At 53.5% G+C, this 15,374-nt stretch overlaps 1 protein-coding gene across 4 annotated transcripts in view; it reads left to right on the top strand.

Moving 5' to 3' along the window:
- The window catches only part of ftz-f1 (ftz transcription factor 1), a 290,320-nt gene that overhangs the window by 177,978 nt on the left and 96,968 nt on the right, over positions 1-15,374 (top strand). The window lies entirely within an intron of this gene.

The following is a 15,374-nucleotide window of genomic DNA, read 5'->3' as shown; positions in this document are numbered from 1 at the left end:
TTTGTCCGGCGGCGCAGTTGCCCCCCACCGGCGGCATCGATCGGCCCCTTTCTCTCGGGCGGGCCGCGGCTCGCGCCCAGAGCCCGCTTGGCGCGACCGGTGCGCGAACGTGGCCCTATTTCGTCCCTCCCTTGACCCACTTCCGGGCGACGCGGCGAGGTCCTCCTTTTTTGCTTCGCCACAGACCCAGGGGCCGCGAGCGTCGGGTGCTGTCCGATGCGCGAACACTTCAGGGTTGAAGGGAGCTCGCCCTCAGTCCTTTCGGTTTAGTGAGTTGCTCGAGAAGTTGTCAAAGCAAGTTGCCGGCGCGTCGCGGACTACGTGGAACGGGAATATATAGGGTACGCCAGCATGAGGTGCAGGTTTGTAAGGGAGTTACGACTACCCGTGTCTTGTCATCAGCTTGAGTCTTCTGAGTAGATTGCCTCGCAGTCTTCGGAGGGCAACTTACCACACTGTTACTATTTCTGGCGTTGCTGACTAGTGTCGGACGATATGCACGCCTCCTTGCTGTCGCTGATCGGGCAGGATTACCACTTGTCGCCCAGGGGTCTCAATACGGAAGAAAATCCTTACGGGAACCCTATTTCAGTTCAATCTGCTTCGTCTGTGCATAAACTCAGGTGGCGTGATGCCTCAGTGTAGTTTAGGTGCACTCTGTGGAGGATGACCACTGCACCACTCCGCTGCCGCGTCTGACCTTTCTTGGCAAGAGTGTTGCGGTGCCATCCGGGTTGCTTGAGTGCACTGACGCAGCTCGCTCGTGTAGTGCTTTGCACGCGGTCGCCGAGTGAGGGGCGATGAAGCCCAAGCAGTGATGAGCCTCCAGGTCCGTGACACATTGTAAATGACCTCGGTCGTAGCGCCCTAGTGAAATCGTTTCAGATTGGCCGTTTAAAACTGGTCGCGAGGTGCTCGTGTCAGTTGTGATCCCCGACTAATCCTTCCAGAGTGTACGCCATCGCTCCTCCGGGCCCACCTGTAGACTACATATGAGGCGGATTTCTAGATTCCTCATGAATCATTAGGCACACGTAGCAGGCGGTCACATCCAGTGAGCCACCTTCTGCGTCGCCCGCGCATGGTCGAGTGAAGACCAAGCCCCTCTCGCGCCGTGCAGTCGTCGCTCGAGGCGCCTATCGGGCAGGTGTGTTCGCCGATTGCGGGCGCCCACTGGTGCCGGGTCCTCGTGTTGGGAGTAGAAAATGGCTCTGGGGCGGCAGGCTACGTTATCGGCCGACCCGCTGGCTGCTTAGCGCGTGGTGACGTCGCCGCCGGCGGTCCTCCGGAAAGTCGGCTCCTAGCGTTCATGCTTGGTTCAAAAGACGCCGCTCTCGCTCAGACCTCGGTGCCGCGAGACAGAGCTCGTGGCGCTGCCCCAGTATCGCTGGGATGAGGAACCGCGTAAATGCGAAGTTGCGATAAGCCTCCTCCACCAACGCGCGCAGAATGAAATCGTCTGTCGGGGCGCGGCCGTGCAGGGCCGCTGTGCGCCGTCGGAGCTGAGCTCGTGTTGCGCCACAGGAGTTGACGAAACACCGTGGCAAGCATTAATTGTCGGCCGCCTTGATTTCGTTTTGCGCCGCGTGGCTGCGAGCAGTTTCTACTACTGCAACTGCTAAAACCGCCGTTTTCTTTCTCTGCAGCCGGTTAGCTGAGGTGAGAGCTCAGTGTCGCCATCTAGCGTCGCAACTTTTTCCTGTGGCGTTGAGAAACGCCTGCCCTGAGCCGAGAGGGGTTAGGACCTCTCGCTCACCTATACTTACTTGTATGCTGGGCTTATAGTTCCCCCTGTGTGTTGCTACGTCATCCTCGCCTCCTTAGCTCTCGCTTCCCCTGTCAGCATTGTTCATCGAAGTAATCCGGAGCCCTCCACTGTGCCGTCTTCATAGCCCCACGTGCATCAAGACGTTGAACTCCACATACCGTCCTCTTACCGCCGTGCGAGCCAGTCACCAGTGTTTATTTTTTCTTCCGGTCCCCGGCGTTGCGGAAATTGGTTTTCCGTTAGATTAAGACGTTGCCTTAGCCAGTGTGCGTGTTTAAAATATGTCGTGTGAGAAATCTCACGCGACTAGATAGCGCGGGCTGGTAGAAACATGCTGGAAAAGACCATTCGGATTCAAAAATAGTTTTATAAAATGAGGGTACAAGTCGGCGTGAAATTTTTTCACTCTCTAACCATCACGCTTCTGTATTGCAAGTGTTGATGTGTGTCTGGGACGGCACGAGGTTCGTCCCCTTATCAACCGGCCGTGGTCCGCATCTTTTCAGTACTGGCACCGAGAGCACGCAGTTTTCTGATTTGGATAGTGGTAACAAGCCCTTGCCTACGCGGAACATCCGTCTCCCGTTGTAACGGAATAGCAGAGCACGTTTGTGTAATGCGGACCGTGACTGTTTGGCGTAGTTTGTGGCAGTGTTGGCGTTAAAGCGATGCTGTTCCTCACGTTTGCGGCGGATGCGCTAGCTGCAACAATAAAGTTGCCGCACTAGATGGTAGGCAAAGAATACTTATCGATTCGCACAGTGAAAATTTTTTATGGCTAGGGCTGTTCTGTATTTCGATGTCGCGGGTATCGTATCGTGGATAGTATTTTCCTGTGTCTAAAGGTCCAGGGATAAGGCGCCCACACCGAGCTTGATACTGGTCAGACGACGCGACTGACCAGCCCTGTAACATTGCGTAAGCTGAAATTATATGTATATTATTTGTTGCTAGCGGCAACGTAGTAGGTGGATAACCAAATTAATTTTAATTTGGCATGTGCCATGCAAAGTTGTTTTTGATGCTTATCGAGCAAATTTAAAACTTAGTTGTGATCTTCAATTCAAAACGGACTTCGCTCGTCCGAACCTGATGCTTGGGACCTTGCACATATTTGATGTATTGATTGAGGAAGCTGGAACGGTCACTGAGTTGTATTCTGAGAAATCACTTACTTGATCCGTTTCTTCGGCAGCAGATATTTAACGACCACCATTCGCGAGAGACGAGAGTCCCGCCTCGTGTTGAGCAGATAAGGGCACCAAGCCCTTCATTCACTTCGGCGTCCCTCATCGTCCAGGTGCTTCTCCTAAACGTTAATTTTTTTTTCTTTTGCTTTAGCGTCATGATTTCCGGAATATAAATATCTGTAAAGGGCGTTTATAGTGCAAAGTGTGAATCTTTTTTTTTTTCCCCGGAGAGTCCTTCATTTATGTTCGGTTCACCAACGGATCATATAGCTGAGCTGTGAAGTGGAAAAGCGTGGATGCGATGTGGCCAGCAGAGAGGCTGTGCGAAACTTACCGTACTGCGCTCGCGCGGCCTTTTCCCCGGTGCCTGCCTGGCTCGCTGCTGCTGCTGCCTGCGCTCTAAACGGTGTGGCACCAGGCCGAGCTGTCGCCTGTTTGATGGGACGTGGCCTACTTGGCCGTCGTAACGAGTGGCGCCTTGCTCTCCACGCCTCGCGCCGTCCCCTGCGTGCGGAGGTGTTTTGGCCGTTGGGTGGCCACATCTTTGCTCGGTCACGCTTGCAAAGTTTGCCTGCTCGTTTACCAAACACCTTATCAGTGATTCTCTCGGGTCGTGTTTCACTTGCGCAAAATACCCGACTGTGTCCGTAGCTTCTAATTTGTGTGTACATGCGTTTTTTTTTTCTTTGCCGTTTTCTCTCTACCACCTATCTCAGAACTGAGGTGTAATCAGCGTGGCAGTTTTTCGACGCTGGATGTTATCTTGGTCGGTCGTTTTCTTTTTTTCCGATTGTCCCGCGATTTGCATAGATTTCGCGGACGGCTTGCGGTAAGCGTTCCTCGGACTTTGCCGAGACAAGGCGGCCGCGTCGCCCCCTCGTGGGCCTGTCATACTTCTGCAGCCCGGTTCTTTCCCATTGCGTCGCCCTGTTCTCGAAGCCCGGCGCGGTTCCGCTCCCCTTGCCGTTCTCGCGCGCGCACTCGTTTTGTTCACCCGTGCGCGTTTCCACTTGGCTTGCTCCCGGCGGCGAGCCACTCTCTCTGTCCGCGCTTGCGTAACCGCCTCGTGCGGCGGCCGAGCAACAGGTTCTCCTTTCGCCCCCGTCTCCTCCCTCCTCCTGCGTTAACCGAACCAGCTGCGCGGCGCGAGTACGCGGACCCGTGGTGCAGCGCAAGAAAGCTCCGCGGTCTCCCGTCATTCGGTGACGCGCGAGTCGGAACGGTGACGGCAGTTCCACGTCGCCCCTTTGCTGCCGGCATGCGCTGCGACCGCTCAGTGAAGCCCTCCTTCGGACGCGCATTCTGCCTGCTATAGGACGGTCGGTAGGGTCCTCGCGCGAATGGAGAGACAGGTCGAATGAAGCCTTGCTGGTGGGCTGAGTCGTCAGTGTGTGGAGGTGCCCAACAGCGAAATGCTTCCGTCGGCGTGTTTCTCTAGCCTCCGGCGACTGCAGTTCTGTTATTTGTGTGGCGCAGCCCAGGCTGTGCAACAATTTCCCCGTTTCTGTAATGCCGTTTGTGGGACGGAATTCATTTACCCTGGCATGTCTTGGCTGCAAGTGTGGCAAGGTGTGCGTGAATGCCGTTTTCCTCATTTCCCTACAGTGTTGGGGCGTGCGTGCAAAATATCGAGTAGAAATGTCGAGCGACGCGTAAACGGGCGGCGCGTGATTCAGGTTTTCGCTTTTATGCAAGGATGTTGGCTGCCGGCAATATCGTCGCCGCCTCTTTCCTACATAACAGCGTGGCGGCAGCCAATGAGCTACAAATACATTCACAGAGGCCTAAACACTTTTCTAGAATGTCCGAGCTGAATGCTATGGACTGCACGCGCGACATCCAGCGGTTACGTCTGTTACCATGCGTTATCACTAGATGTCGTGTGTGCATTCCGTGGAATGGAGTGCTTTAGACAGTATTATTTCCAGTAACAGCGGGACGCTGTAGAAAAGATAGAAGGCTAGGGCAGCGCGGATATATAAAAAGACAACGAAAATTCCTTTCTAAATTTGGCGCGCATAATTGCAGTCGTATCAGTAGACGTCAGCTGAAATCGTGTACTTATCACTAGATCAGTGCGCGATGGATTACAGCGATAGATTTTTTGCTTCGGAGTCATTTACACCATCTGTGCGTTACACGATCTTGTGCTCCCCCCTCCCCTTCCTGCTTTCCTTTCTTTTTCTTTTTTTTTTGTACTGGTATAACAGTGCATTAAGTATCCCTACTTGGCACAATGTTAAGACGATATAGGTGTGCCCTGTCTACAGACTAGACATTGCGCCAACAAAGGGTGGAGGGCTCTTTAGTGCCGTCTCCCAGCTTCCGTCAACCTCTCTGGCACATTGCGAAGTGTGCCCCTTATAATCCAACTTGTGTTAGAGTATTTGCTGGTTGCCTTTTGCTTTCAAGCTCAAGAGCGGGGAGTGGTGGGTGTCTTCAGAAAACTATGGGGGAAACGTTGCTTGCAGTCGGCGTGTTGGGTTTGCCTTTTCTGCTCTGGTTTCCTGAGCAGCCAGTGGTGGACGGTGCCACATCGTTACTGGCTGTTTGGCGTTCTGTCTCTACTAGGCAAGGTTCCTGCAATGGTGGTATCTATAGGCACTGATCGAGGTGCCACGGGCAGCTAAGGATTTTCGCTTTACTTGCTAAGGGATACAGCTTCTAAGAGTATGTGACCGGCGGCCCCGAAAATATGGCTTTCTTCCCGCTGGCGTGAGTTCTGCATGGACCTTCTTGTCACACGTTGCAGCAAGCTGACGTTGGGTGCGGCAAATGAACAGTGAAAGGACCATACGCGAAAATACTGCGGCCTACGGATCGTAGCCACCTGCTCACACTGGTCGCACCAGGAGCATGGCTTGTACTGTCGAGGTGCCCGTTTTGTCGTCTGACCCTAGGTTATTTGTATACTGGGAGTTGGACTCGCTACAAGCCATGTTCCTGCTCGACCACTGGATCAAGCGGCGTGTATATCGTGCGCCAATAGCTTGGAGAGAAAGAAGCAGCATGCCAGAGCCTCCTGTTTGTTGGTCGTTCACTGCACGTGTTGGGCGTTTTCTCGACCTGGCCATGCGAATACACGACGCCACCAAAGACCCCCTGGTGATGAGCGCACTACTTTCCGGATTGGTGTAGTATTTCCATTTTCCACGGGCCAGAACATGACATAGGGTCTGAGACTGTCCACAGTGGAGGGCTTCCGGGGAATCGCGCTGCACGGACGCATCTGTGTTTCACTTGCGTGCATCCAAGTGCAGCCGCCGCAGCCAGGGTCGAACCCACTACCTTGGGCATGGCTCGTGTACGCACTCCTTCTCGCCTCTGTTTTCCATTCCAGTTGGTCAGTCCTATCACTTCAACCCTCTTTCTTCTGTTTATTATTATTATTATTATTATTATTATTATTATTATTATTATTATTATTATTATTATTATTATTATTATTATTATTATTATTATATGTTACGATTTGCTTGTGTGGAAGAGGCCCTCTACGCTTCGCGGGTTACGTAGCGTTGGCATTACCAAGGTAACTCAACAGAATGGGAAAAAGCTTCAGTAAAGCGTCTTCCTACTCAAGCTGGGCGCTTACTGATTCCTAGTTCGAAAACGTGCACTTGGTCGCGCCGGTGTGAAGACACGCGAGTGAGTCATAGGGCGCCGTTGCTGCGTCTCGTGGCCTCAACACGAGGGGCAGCTACGAGCCCCGCAAACTGCATGCAGCGTCTCGTCCTTTTTGCGCAAATAAATCTTTTAGCCGCTGAACGCTTTTTTTAACGCTTTCTACTGAACTTGATTCTTCGCAGTAGTTTAACCCCATCCACTGCGCATTCTGGGCCTGTGCGTGTTCGTCTCCGATCACAGGTGCAATGATTGCTTTGCGCCGTTATTTCTGGTTAAGCTCACAAGAAGGCGCCTGCGGCTTGTGTTTTCGTTACCACGCGAATCAGGATGGCTTCGGAGATCTCACTGGTCCCTCCTGCCTTCTTGACTGCTTGGCTCGTTTCGCTGTTTCGCTTGTCACGTGCGCAGAGACCAAGCGCCTGCCAAACGCCGCTGGTGGCCTTCTTTGATCTTGCGGCCGAAGGGGTGAAAGCTCCCAGGCTCAGGCCGGCGTGTCGAGTCGGGTGTGCCGCGCGAGATTCGAGCTTAGACGAAGCTGATAACCGAAGCTCCAAGCGCGCGTAGCATTGCGAAAGCTGTCGCGGACGGCCTGTCTGCTGTGGCCGCTGCCGGTCGCTGTCGTTATCCGTAGTTGGCCACCGCCCGTCCTTGAATTCCGCGCTGCCAGTGGCAGTAACGGTAACGGTGGTCGCAGTACCGGAGAAGGGCGCGAAACGACGTTTGTGTTGGGAGGAGGAGGATTAAGCTTTATTTACATCCTGGGAGGGCTTCTACTAAAGGTCCAGGAACCCTCTGGCCTCCGCCTCACGCCTTTCTCGGGTGACTAGTCTTCGCTGGCTCATCATGGCGGCGGCAAGCAGAGCGTCCTCCCGGGAAGAGCGAGATGGGTTTGTGTTGGGAACTTGGTTTTCGAGAAACGTTGATGGTGCTGAACACCTCTATGTTTAGTTTAGTTTAACGTCCCAAAGCGACTAAGGCTATGAGAGACGCCGTAGTGGAGGGCTCCGGAAATTTCGACCACCTGGGGTTCTTTAACATGCACTGACATCGCACAGTACACGGGCCTCGAATTTCTCCTGCAAAGAAATTCAACCGCCGCGGCCGGGATCGAACCCGCGTCTTTCGGGACAGCAGCCGAGCACCATAGCCACTGAGCCACCGCGGCGGCTCAGTGAAGGAAAAGGCGTTGGCATGTCCTCTTGCGGTATCGGTGTAGTTTCCGGATCGATGTGGAACTTTCGGCCAACTCGCCCCGCGAATGTTCGCCACAGGCGCGCTCAAACTCCGCTGCAGGTTCCGGCATTCGGGCGGCGTGGACAAGCGGCAGCGGAGCACTTCCTTCTCGCCTCGTTCGGCCACTTCCTTCCGGCGACCTTCCTTTCACCCGTCTGCGGCCCCCTCTCCAGCGCGTGTCGTTTCTGCCCCGTACGCACTCACCTGGCGGCACCGGCCTTCTTCCGCCGCGCGGCGGACCCACTGAACGCGGCGGCTGCTCTCCACTCTTGAACTTGGTAGCGGGTCCCTTGGCGCTGGTCCCGTTCGGTGGCCCTGATTGCTCGGCCCGACCGACTTCTGAGGAGGAGCGCGCCTCCTCGCGTGTGCTGGGCCTCGTTTTCCCCCTGCGGCGCATTGATTGCCGCCTCCTCCTCCTCCGTTGTTTGTTAGCACAACTGCGGATTCCCTGACATCAGGCCCTCCCTTTTTAGGCTAGAAAGAAAGCGCGTGGTCTTCATGTAGTGCTTATTCGCACCTGCATAACGGAATATTTTCGCTCTTGTCCCCCTCGATGACCCCAGCCGCGCACGCGCTATAGCGACAAGGTCAGCGGCCACGTTTAGCGGCGGTTTCGTCATCTGACGGCGAGCTTTCGCTCAAGACGTGATTTGGTACAAACCAGAAGTTGACGCGACGAGGGCATTCAATTTTATTACTGCCTGTTTTATCTGCGACCGCGGCAAAACTTGTAGCCGTTTTCACTTCGCTTTCTGTACCACGGGCTTTATTCTTGTCCAGAGATGAGAGCGTTTGGGATTTATGGGCTGGGAGCGACGCCGTAGCATCTGTGCAAATTACGTTTGAGTAATGAACGTCCTCGCTTTTCACTCTTTATTTTTGTTCTTTTTTTCTTGGGGGGGGGGGGTTGACCAGCTGGTCGAAATTAATTCGGAGCCCTCCACTATGGCGTCCCTCATAGGACGCGAGGCCCCACAGTCTGCAACTATTTTTTTTTTTACCGGTCGCCCGCAAAACTTTCAGAACAAGCAGTCCCATTAAAAGAGATGGCTTTCCCCCCCTGCCTCGATGCTGTGATGTCGACGACTTCATTATCTCCGTCTTTCGCGTTGCTTTCGTGATTTTCTTTTTTTTAGTCTTAATGGTGTGACAGGTTTTAAATAGAGCGCTTCATTCTTTCCTTACCCATTGGAAAATTATTTATGGATAAGCGCATAGCTTGTACTTTTCTCTTGGCGCAGAAGTGAGGCACGATGAGGAATTTATTTTACTTTTATTGTAATCGTTTACATCTTTGCGTTGCAGTCGGAGTTCTACTGTTCTGTCTGTCAGATTGCAATTTCAATCCTGCACCGTTGCAAACTCCGTGGTTATATAGCAGTTGCACACAAAGTCCACCTATCCTGTCCGTGGTTCACGCCCTGGCACGGACCGTACCCCGTCAGTGTACCTCCTAGCCTTAGGGCTTTGGCCGCGAATCGCAGTAGAGGACACACACCCTCACGGGTCACCACGCAAGTCGCGTACTTTGAAATCAGCCCCGTGTTCTGTGGCTAGCCGCACAGAATTACCGCATTACCCGGAAGAGTTCCGTCATGCCTTGTCGTGTCCGCTGCTTGGTGCGAAGCATGCGACGCCCTCAAAACACCCGCTGGTGTTGACTGCCGCCGCCGACACCAGACACGCCAAGTTGTTTGTGATCGGCTTCTGCGTCGTCCGCGGTGTCCGCACTTGAACCCGGCTAGCCGTGCGCGCCGCTGCCTGGGCGGTGACCCCGGCTCTCCGTACGAGCCGCTGACGGACCCGTCAAGCAGACACATCTCGGCACCACTGCCTTGCTGGCCGGCTCCAGTCGGCACTTACATCGGGGTGAATGTGTGCAGACCCCGCTTTTGAGGTGATATGTTGACAAAAGGCGCTCGCCGCGTGCAAACGGCGTCGCGTTGTTGCAGGGCATGTTTCAGGAAGCCGATCGCTTCATCTTGGCTGGTATTCTGTTCGGCTGCCGCAGGCGTCGAGCGTAACAAACACCCTGTCATAGCAATCTTTCTTGTGGCTAAAACTCTTTGAGTGTCTACTTTTGAGCTACTGCGTTGGCGGATGCTCACGTCTTGCAAGACGCTGGAATAGCCATAGATTCGGTACTTAGTTAATACTCCTTCCCATCGCGTACGGCACACCTTGCTTGGCAGAGAAAGTACAGCCCTTTTCCAAAAGTTTAGATACACCCCAAGGAGTTAACTTCTGGGCCATGCTCCATGGCTCGTTGTTCATCCCGATCTCCGGAAAGGAACCCTCATCCTCACGTGACCCTCGAAAAGTTAGGACTGCATGGCTTAGAAGCAAACCCCGTGCTTTTGACAAAGACTGCACATTGATTATTGGTGCTTAGGGCGAAAAATAAGCTAGTCAGGTATTCGTACGAATTGGACCCGGCCACAAGCAGCCAGTGACGAGTGAAAAAGAGCGTGAAAAAAAGAGTACCGGTACTGTCAAAAGTGAAATGCAGGCAATATAGATATATTCAGTCTAGTTGTGATTGTGGGAATTACACAGTTAAATTTAACAGAGTCACCTTCCATTTACTTTTGACAGCGGGTATACAGTGGGATGCCGGTATCACTGGCATTCGGGCGCTTCCAGGCCTAAAAGTATTTCATAGGCATTAGTGGGAAGTAAGGTTGCGGCGGATGAATCTCGTTCGCGGCGCGCCGTTTCTCTGCGTCCGTCTCTAGCTGCTCCTTTCTCGCCGCTCTCGCGCATTGGCGAACCATCAGTGAGCATCGACGAAGCGCGCGTTCGCGCCGGTGGCCCCAGGAGTCAGGGCGATGCTTATCGGGTCCTCGAGCGCGCGCCCGCGCAACACTGTGCGCCGCCCGGCTCATGCCTTCGAACCGGAACCGGCGAAATTGAGCGTGCATTGTAGGCCCATTTGCCGACGCTTCCGTCCGGTTTCGGAGCCGGGCCGATTTGCGTCCCTTTCATAATTCATGGCTGGAGCTTCCTGGCGCCGCAGCTGCAACGCGGCGGGGCGCACCGCGCGCGCCTATGCGCATTCTTCGACGACGCGGATGGATTATTGGCGAGCTGATAAACGGCCGCGATTGTCTCGGCACGGTGTTACGGGAGGGTTTTCAGACCGGGTGAAGGAGATGTCAGCCGCGCCGGCCTGTTTTTGTTTTTCGCCTCGCGAAGAACAATCTGGAAACATGCGGGCGCAGAAAGGCACAGGGCAGAGAAGAAAAAAAAAAACATTTACATGCGCTCGCTTTCAAATGTCCTTGAGAAAACTGCCCGCCGAGTGAAATACGTACGCCCGTGCTACCCGAATACAAATGAGAAAAACTCCTGCCCTGTACGTGTTGCCGCTTGTATGTGCGTTTAAAGCGGGGCTTTCCTCGCATTTCTTTGCTCCCAGCCAACGTGGCACGTGGCTGGCGGCAAAAGTGTTCGGGCCACGTGCCTCTACACGTGGCCCGAACTCTCTCTAGCGGTGCTCGCTCACCGGAGCAGCTCCCAGTGCGGTTGTCGCGTGCTCTAGCAGCGACGCGCACGACCATGTGAAAGAGGGGGGGGGGGGGGGGGTTGTGGCGAAGGCCGGACGAGGCGATGTTCCGGCAGCGAGGCGCGCTCCACGATGGCCCGCTTAGATTGCGCCCCGCCGCCGCTCTCAGGCGCGTGCGTGTGCTGCGCGCGCGTAGAGACACTCTGCGTCCACCGCGTGCGAGTGAGCGCGTATGTGTATGTACCGCGCTGCGATTGCGGCGGCCTGCGGGTGTACGCGACTAGCGGGCGATCACCGCCGCCGCTCCTTTTGTGCCCTATGGTTCCTGGCCTGGTTTTTTGTTCTCTTCGCCGCCCGTGCGCTGTCTTGATTTGTCAATAGTGCCCTATGCATATGCACGCCGCCCAGGCTTTTCTGTCCCCCCTTCCCCTCCTTAAGCCACTTTGTGATGAATGAATGGGAACGCGCAATTCGCTCAGCCGGTCTTGCGTGCGAATCCTTCCCTCTCTCCGTCTCGCCCGCGTAACGTGCGCAACCTCAGCCGACTGAACTTAGCGGGGGGCGCCCCACTCAGGGTTACACAGGGGAGGCAGCATACCGCGCTGCGCACGTTATGTTTTGGACTCCGTTGATCTATATAGAAACGTGTTGTTGCCGCATTGCTTCAGACTCGGTTCCCTCGTGTCATCCTTTGTTCTGCCTTTGTCTTGCCTGCGGCTTAAACCTAGCTCCTAGGGTTTCTCGAGGGCTGTTGTTCTTTGCGTGGCCACGGTGGCAGCCTGATGAGAGACCTCAGTTGGGATCCCACTTCTGTTTCAGTCGTGCAGATTTTAGGGGGTGTGATGAACGCTTTCAAGCTGTCGATACGTCAGCTTATTATTCTTATTATTATTACTGTTACTACTGCGTGCGCTGATTAATAAAGCGATTTATTAGTTATGGTTAAATGAGGCATTCACATACTCCACAAGCTGCAGAGTGTGCTGTTATGTCAGGAGGGTTTACAGTCATCAGTATTAACTGCAGCACTGTCTTTATAAAGGCTTGAAAATCGGGGGGGGGGGGGGGGGGGGGGGGGGTCAGGATTGGAAACCATAGCCAAACAGTGCAAGTTATTACAGCGTAGTACAAAGCAGAAAAAAAAAAAAGAAATGAGGATTAATACAGTACCAAATGTGATGTGTATAGCTAGTGATGCACAGCAAGATTATGGAGTACATAGTGACCAGCAAGATCTAAGCAGCTGCAAGAACTCACGAAATTGAGGTACTTCGGTTCTAATCTTGGCGGAGTCACTGACATGAACATCATTATCCCGAAGATAATTCCGGGGTTCACTGCCGTGTGGCAGAATAACGAATTTGGAAGCGTTGGAGTGGCTGAAAATGCGTTTTGAAATTTATGGCTATCGAGCTAGCGTCGAGAAATTCGAAGTGCGTATGAAATTGGGAAAGTATAGTTGAGTGCTTCCTTGTGGGGCGATGGGAGGTGTAATATTTGGCTCTGAGGCCAGCGGCTTGTTTTGACGACGAACCCCATTTGTGGTGCGTAGCGAAGCGTGCTGTTACATAGCGATGCTGCAATAATATCAGTCCTAGTACTCATTGTGGAAAGGCGCTGGCAACTTCTCTTAAGCCGATTCGTAGCGTTGACTGGTCGTCTTTTTTCGATATTTGCGGGGTTAATTACGTGCTGCAGTGTAGGCTGCTGCTAGATGATTCATGTGGTTGCGGAGTTCTTGTGATACCCGGTTTGTGTGGCGCCGTTTTGCAAGAAAGAGTTACGCTCCCCCCCCCCCCCTCTCCTAGTAGGAGCAGGCACCACCGTGGGCCCGCGAGATGCTCAAGCAGAACAAATGGGGGCAAATTGTGGCCGCGCGAAGCCCGGCAACGTTTAAAAGGCAGCGTTTCCGAGAAGGCCGGAGGTCCGCCTTCCGACTTTCTCGCGCGGCGGCAGAGACGAGGAAACTGCGTGCCCGCTTCCCGAAAGGGGGGCGAAAGTTACGTGGCGCGGCTGTGTTACGTGAGCACCGGCGGCGGCGTTGCGTCGACGGGAACCGCGGCAGGAGAGTCGCGCCTTCTCCCCCTAGCGTTGCCCTCTCCGCAGCCGAGGAGGCATCGTGCTGCCCGGCCGGGCTACGCCGCCTCGCTCGCGAGTCGCCGGGTAGGCAGCGGCGGCGAGTGGGGCAGACCGGCGCCGAAGTGGGCCAAGTGTGGAAATAATGTGCCGTCCGACCGTCAAGTGCAGGAGACTGGAACGAACCTGCCGCTGCGGCCCCCTCCTCTCCCCTGGATGAGGATGGCGGAGGAAGAACGACGCGTGGAGGAGGTTACGTCACTGGGAGAGGAGGCCAGAGAGCGCCATCTGAAGCGCGAGCAGCAGCGGGAATTTTTCCTTCCTTCGTGGCGGCCAATTCGCCGGCCTGGTGTGCCCCAACGCGGTGAATGTGAAGGCGTGGTGCCGGAGAAGAGCGTTGTGCGTGCTTGCAGAGGCCCGTTTCTTTCGACCGCAACCAGAGGGGAAGTTCGAAACCTTATTGAACGGAACTGCCACTTCGAAGTCTCGCAGAACCCCCGGATGGGAATATACTTCGACGTGTGGTTCCCCCACGAAGGACTAAGGGCTATTAAATGGAGGTGTTCGGGATATGACCACGCCTTAGCTTATCTCGCGTTCGCCTTATTGCGTACACGCCGCTTGAGGGTATGAAACTTCGTGTACCCCCATGCACGAAGGAAATTGTGTCCAACCTCTCCAGGTTTAAAAGAGGAAAGAGAAAAATAGGTACGAGGAAATAGGGGGGCATGTACTTATACTTAGTCTTGGCACGGAGATTGAAAATCCCGGCCGCAAAATAATCGGTATATTTCCTTCGTGCCGAATTGACACCTCTCGGGATTTCCCTGCCTGATATGCTGTTTTTCGCAGCATAAATACGTACGTAATTGAGTTTCAATTTCCCTCTCTGAGTCTTCGCTGTTTTTTTTTTCTTCTTAGCCGGAGTTAACCGCATTGTCAGCCGCGTTCCCCAATTCGAAAAAGTGATAAGTATATTCGTGTGCTACTCTCGGCGTGTGTCGTATCTCAGGAATGTTTGTGGGCTTGAGTTTGTCGCGAGTTTTTCTATGCCGCTCAAAGCGGAGCCTTGGATTACGCCTCAATTGCAATTTCACCTGAGCGATATATGCTCACTGCACAGAACCACATTTTGAAGCATCAGGAAACGACAAGTTTTTATGCCGTTTTTATGGGCACTCCTTTCTCATGAGATCCCTCGTTTATCGCGGCCAAAGCAGCAGTAATATAAGACAATGCTTGCATTTTCCACTTTGCAAATTGCTGCGTCTGCAGAATACAGTCCCAGTAGTTGGTCAAATGGTGGTGTAGTCTTGTTTTTGACTCGTTTCCGCTGCATTTACAGGGTGTTCCAGAATATACCTGTAGTCCCTTAGCGTGGAGCGTTTCAGCTTATTATTATTATTATTATCAGTAGTAGTAGTAGTAGTAGTAGTAGCAGTAGTAGTAGTAGTTTATTATTGCTATAATTATTTAATAACTCTAAAAATTGTCCATTCATCACCATGCAGTACATGATGACCCGTTGTAAAAGCTGTCTTCTGATAGCTCGCTTTACATTTGGCGGCAACAGTACAATTTGAGTACGAAATTATTATTATTATTGATATTTTGCAGTAACCGCTTGTGCACAATTTAAACTGCATCGGCACCGTACCTGGAGGTTTTTGGTATGGCCGGGCCTAGTCGCGCAAGCCCTTGTGGGCTTTGACTGGCCCGCAGTATCTTGTAATTCCATTTTCTACTTGTAATTATTATTATTCAGATTCATCGTTTCATTACAGCGGCAGCCTTCACCAAGAGATTGCAACGTAGTTCTCCGGACTAAATGCGAAGCGCAAACGGTTCTGCAGCAGCGCCCCGCGCGTGCGCATCTCGCCACCCCTCCATTGCAGCCGCCGCCATTAGTCTTCGCTCTATCGGTGTTAAACCGTGCGCATTTTGTCATTACGACATTGTACTCGTGCGTGATATA

This window comes from Amblyomma mixtum, chromosome 3 (assembly GCF_055824585.1).
Source record: "Amblyomma mixtum isolate Tamu chromosome 3, ASM5582458v1, whole genome shotgun sequence".
Lineage (NCBI taxonomy): Eukaryota > Metazoa > Arthropoda > Arachnida > Ixodida > Ixodidae > Amblyomma > Amblyomma mixtum.
This window is presented reverse-complemented; position numbering and strand designations above follow the sequence as displayed.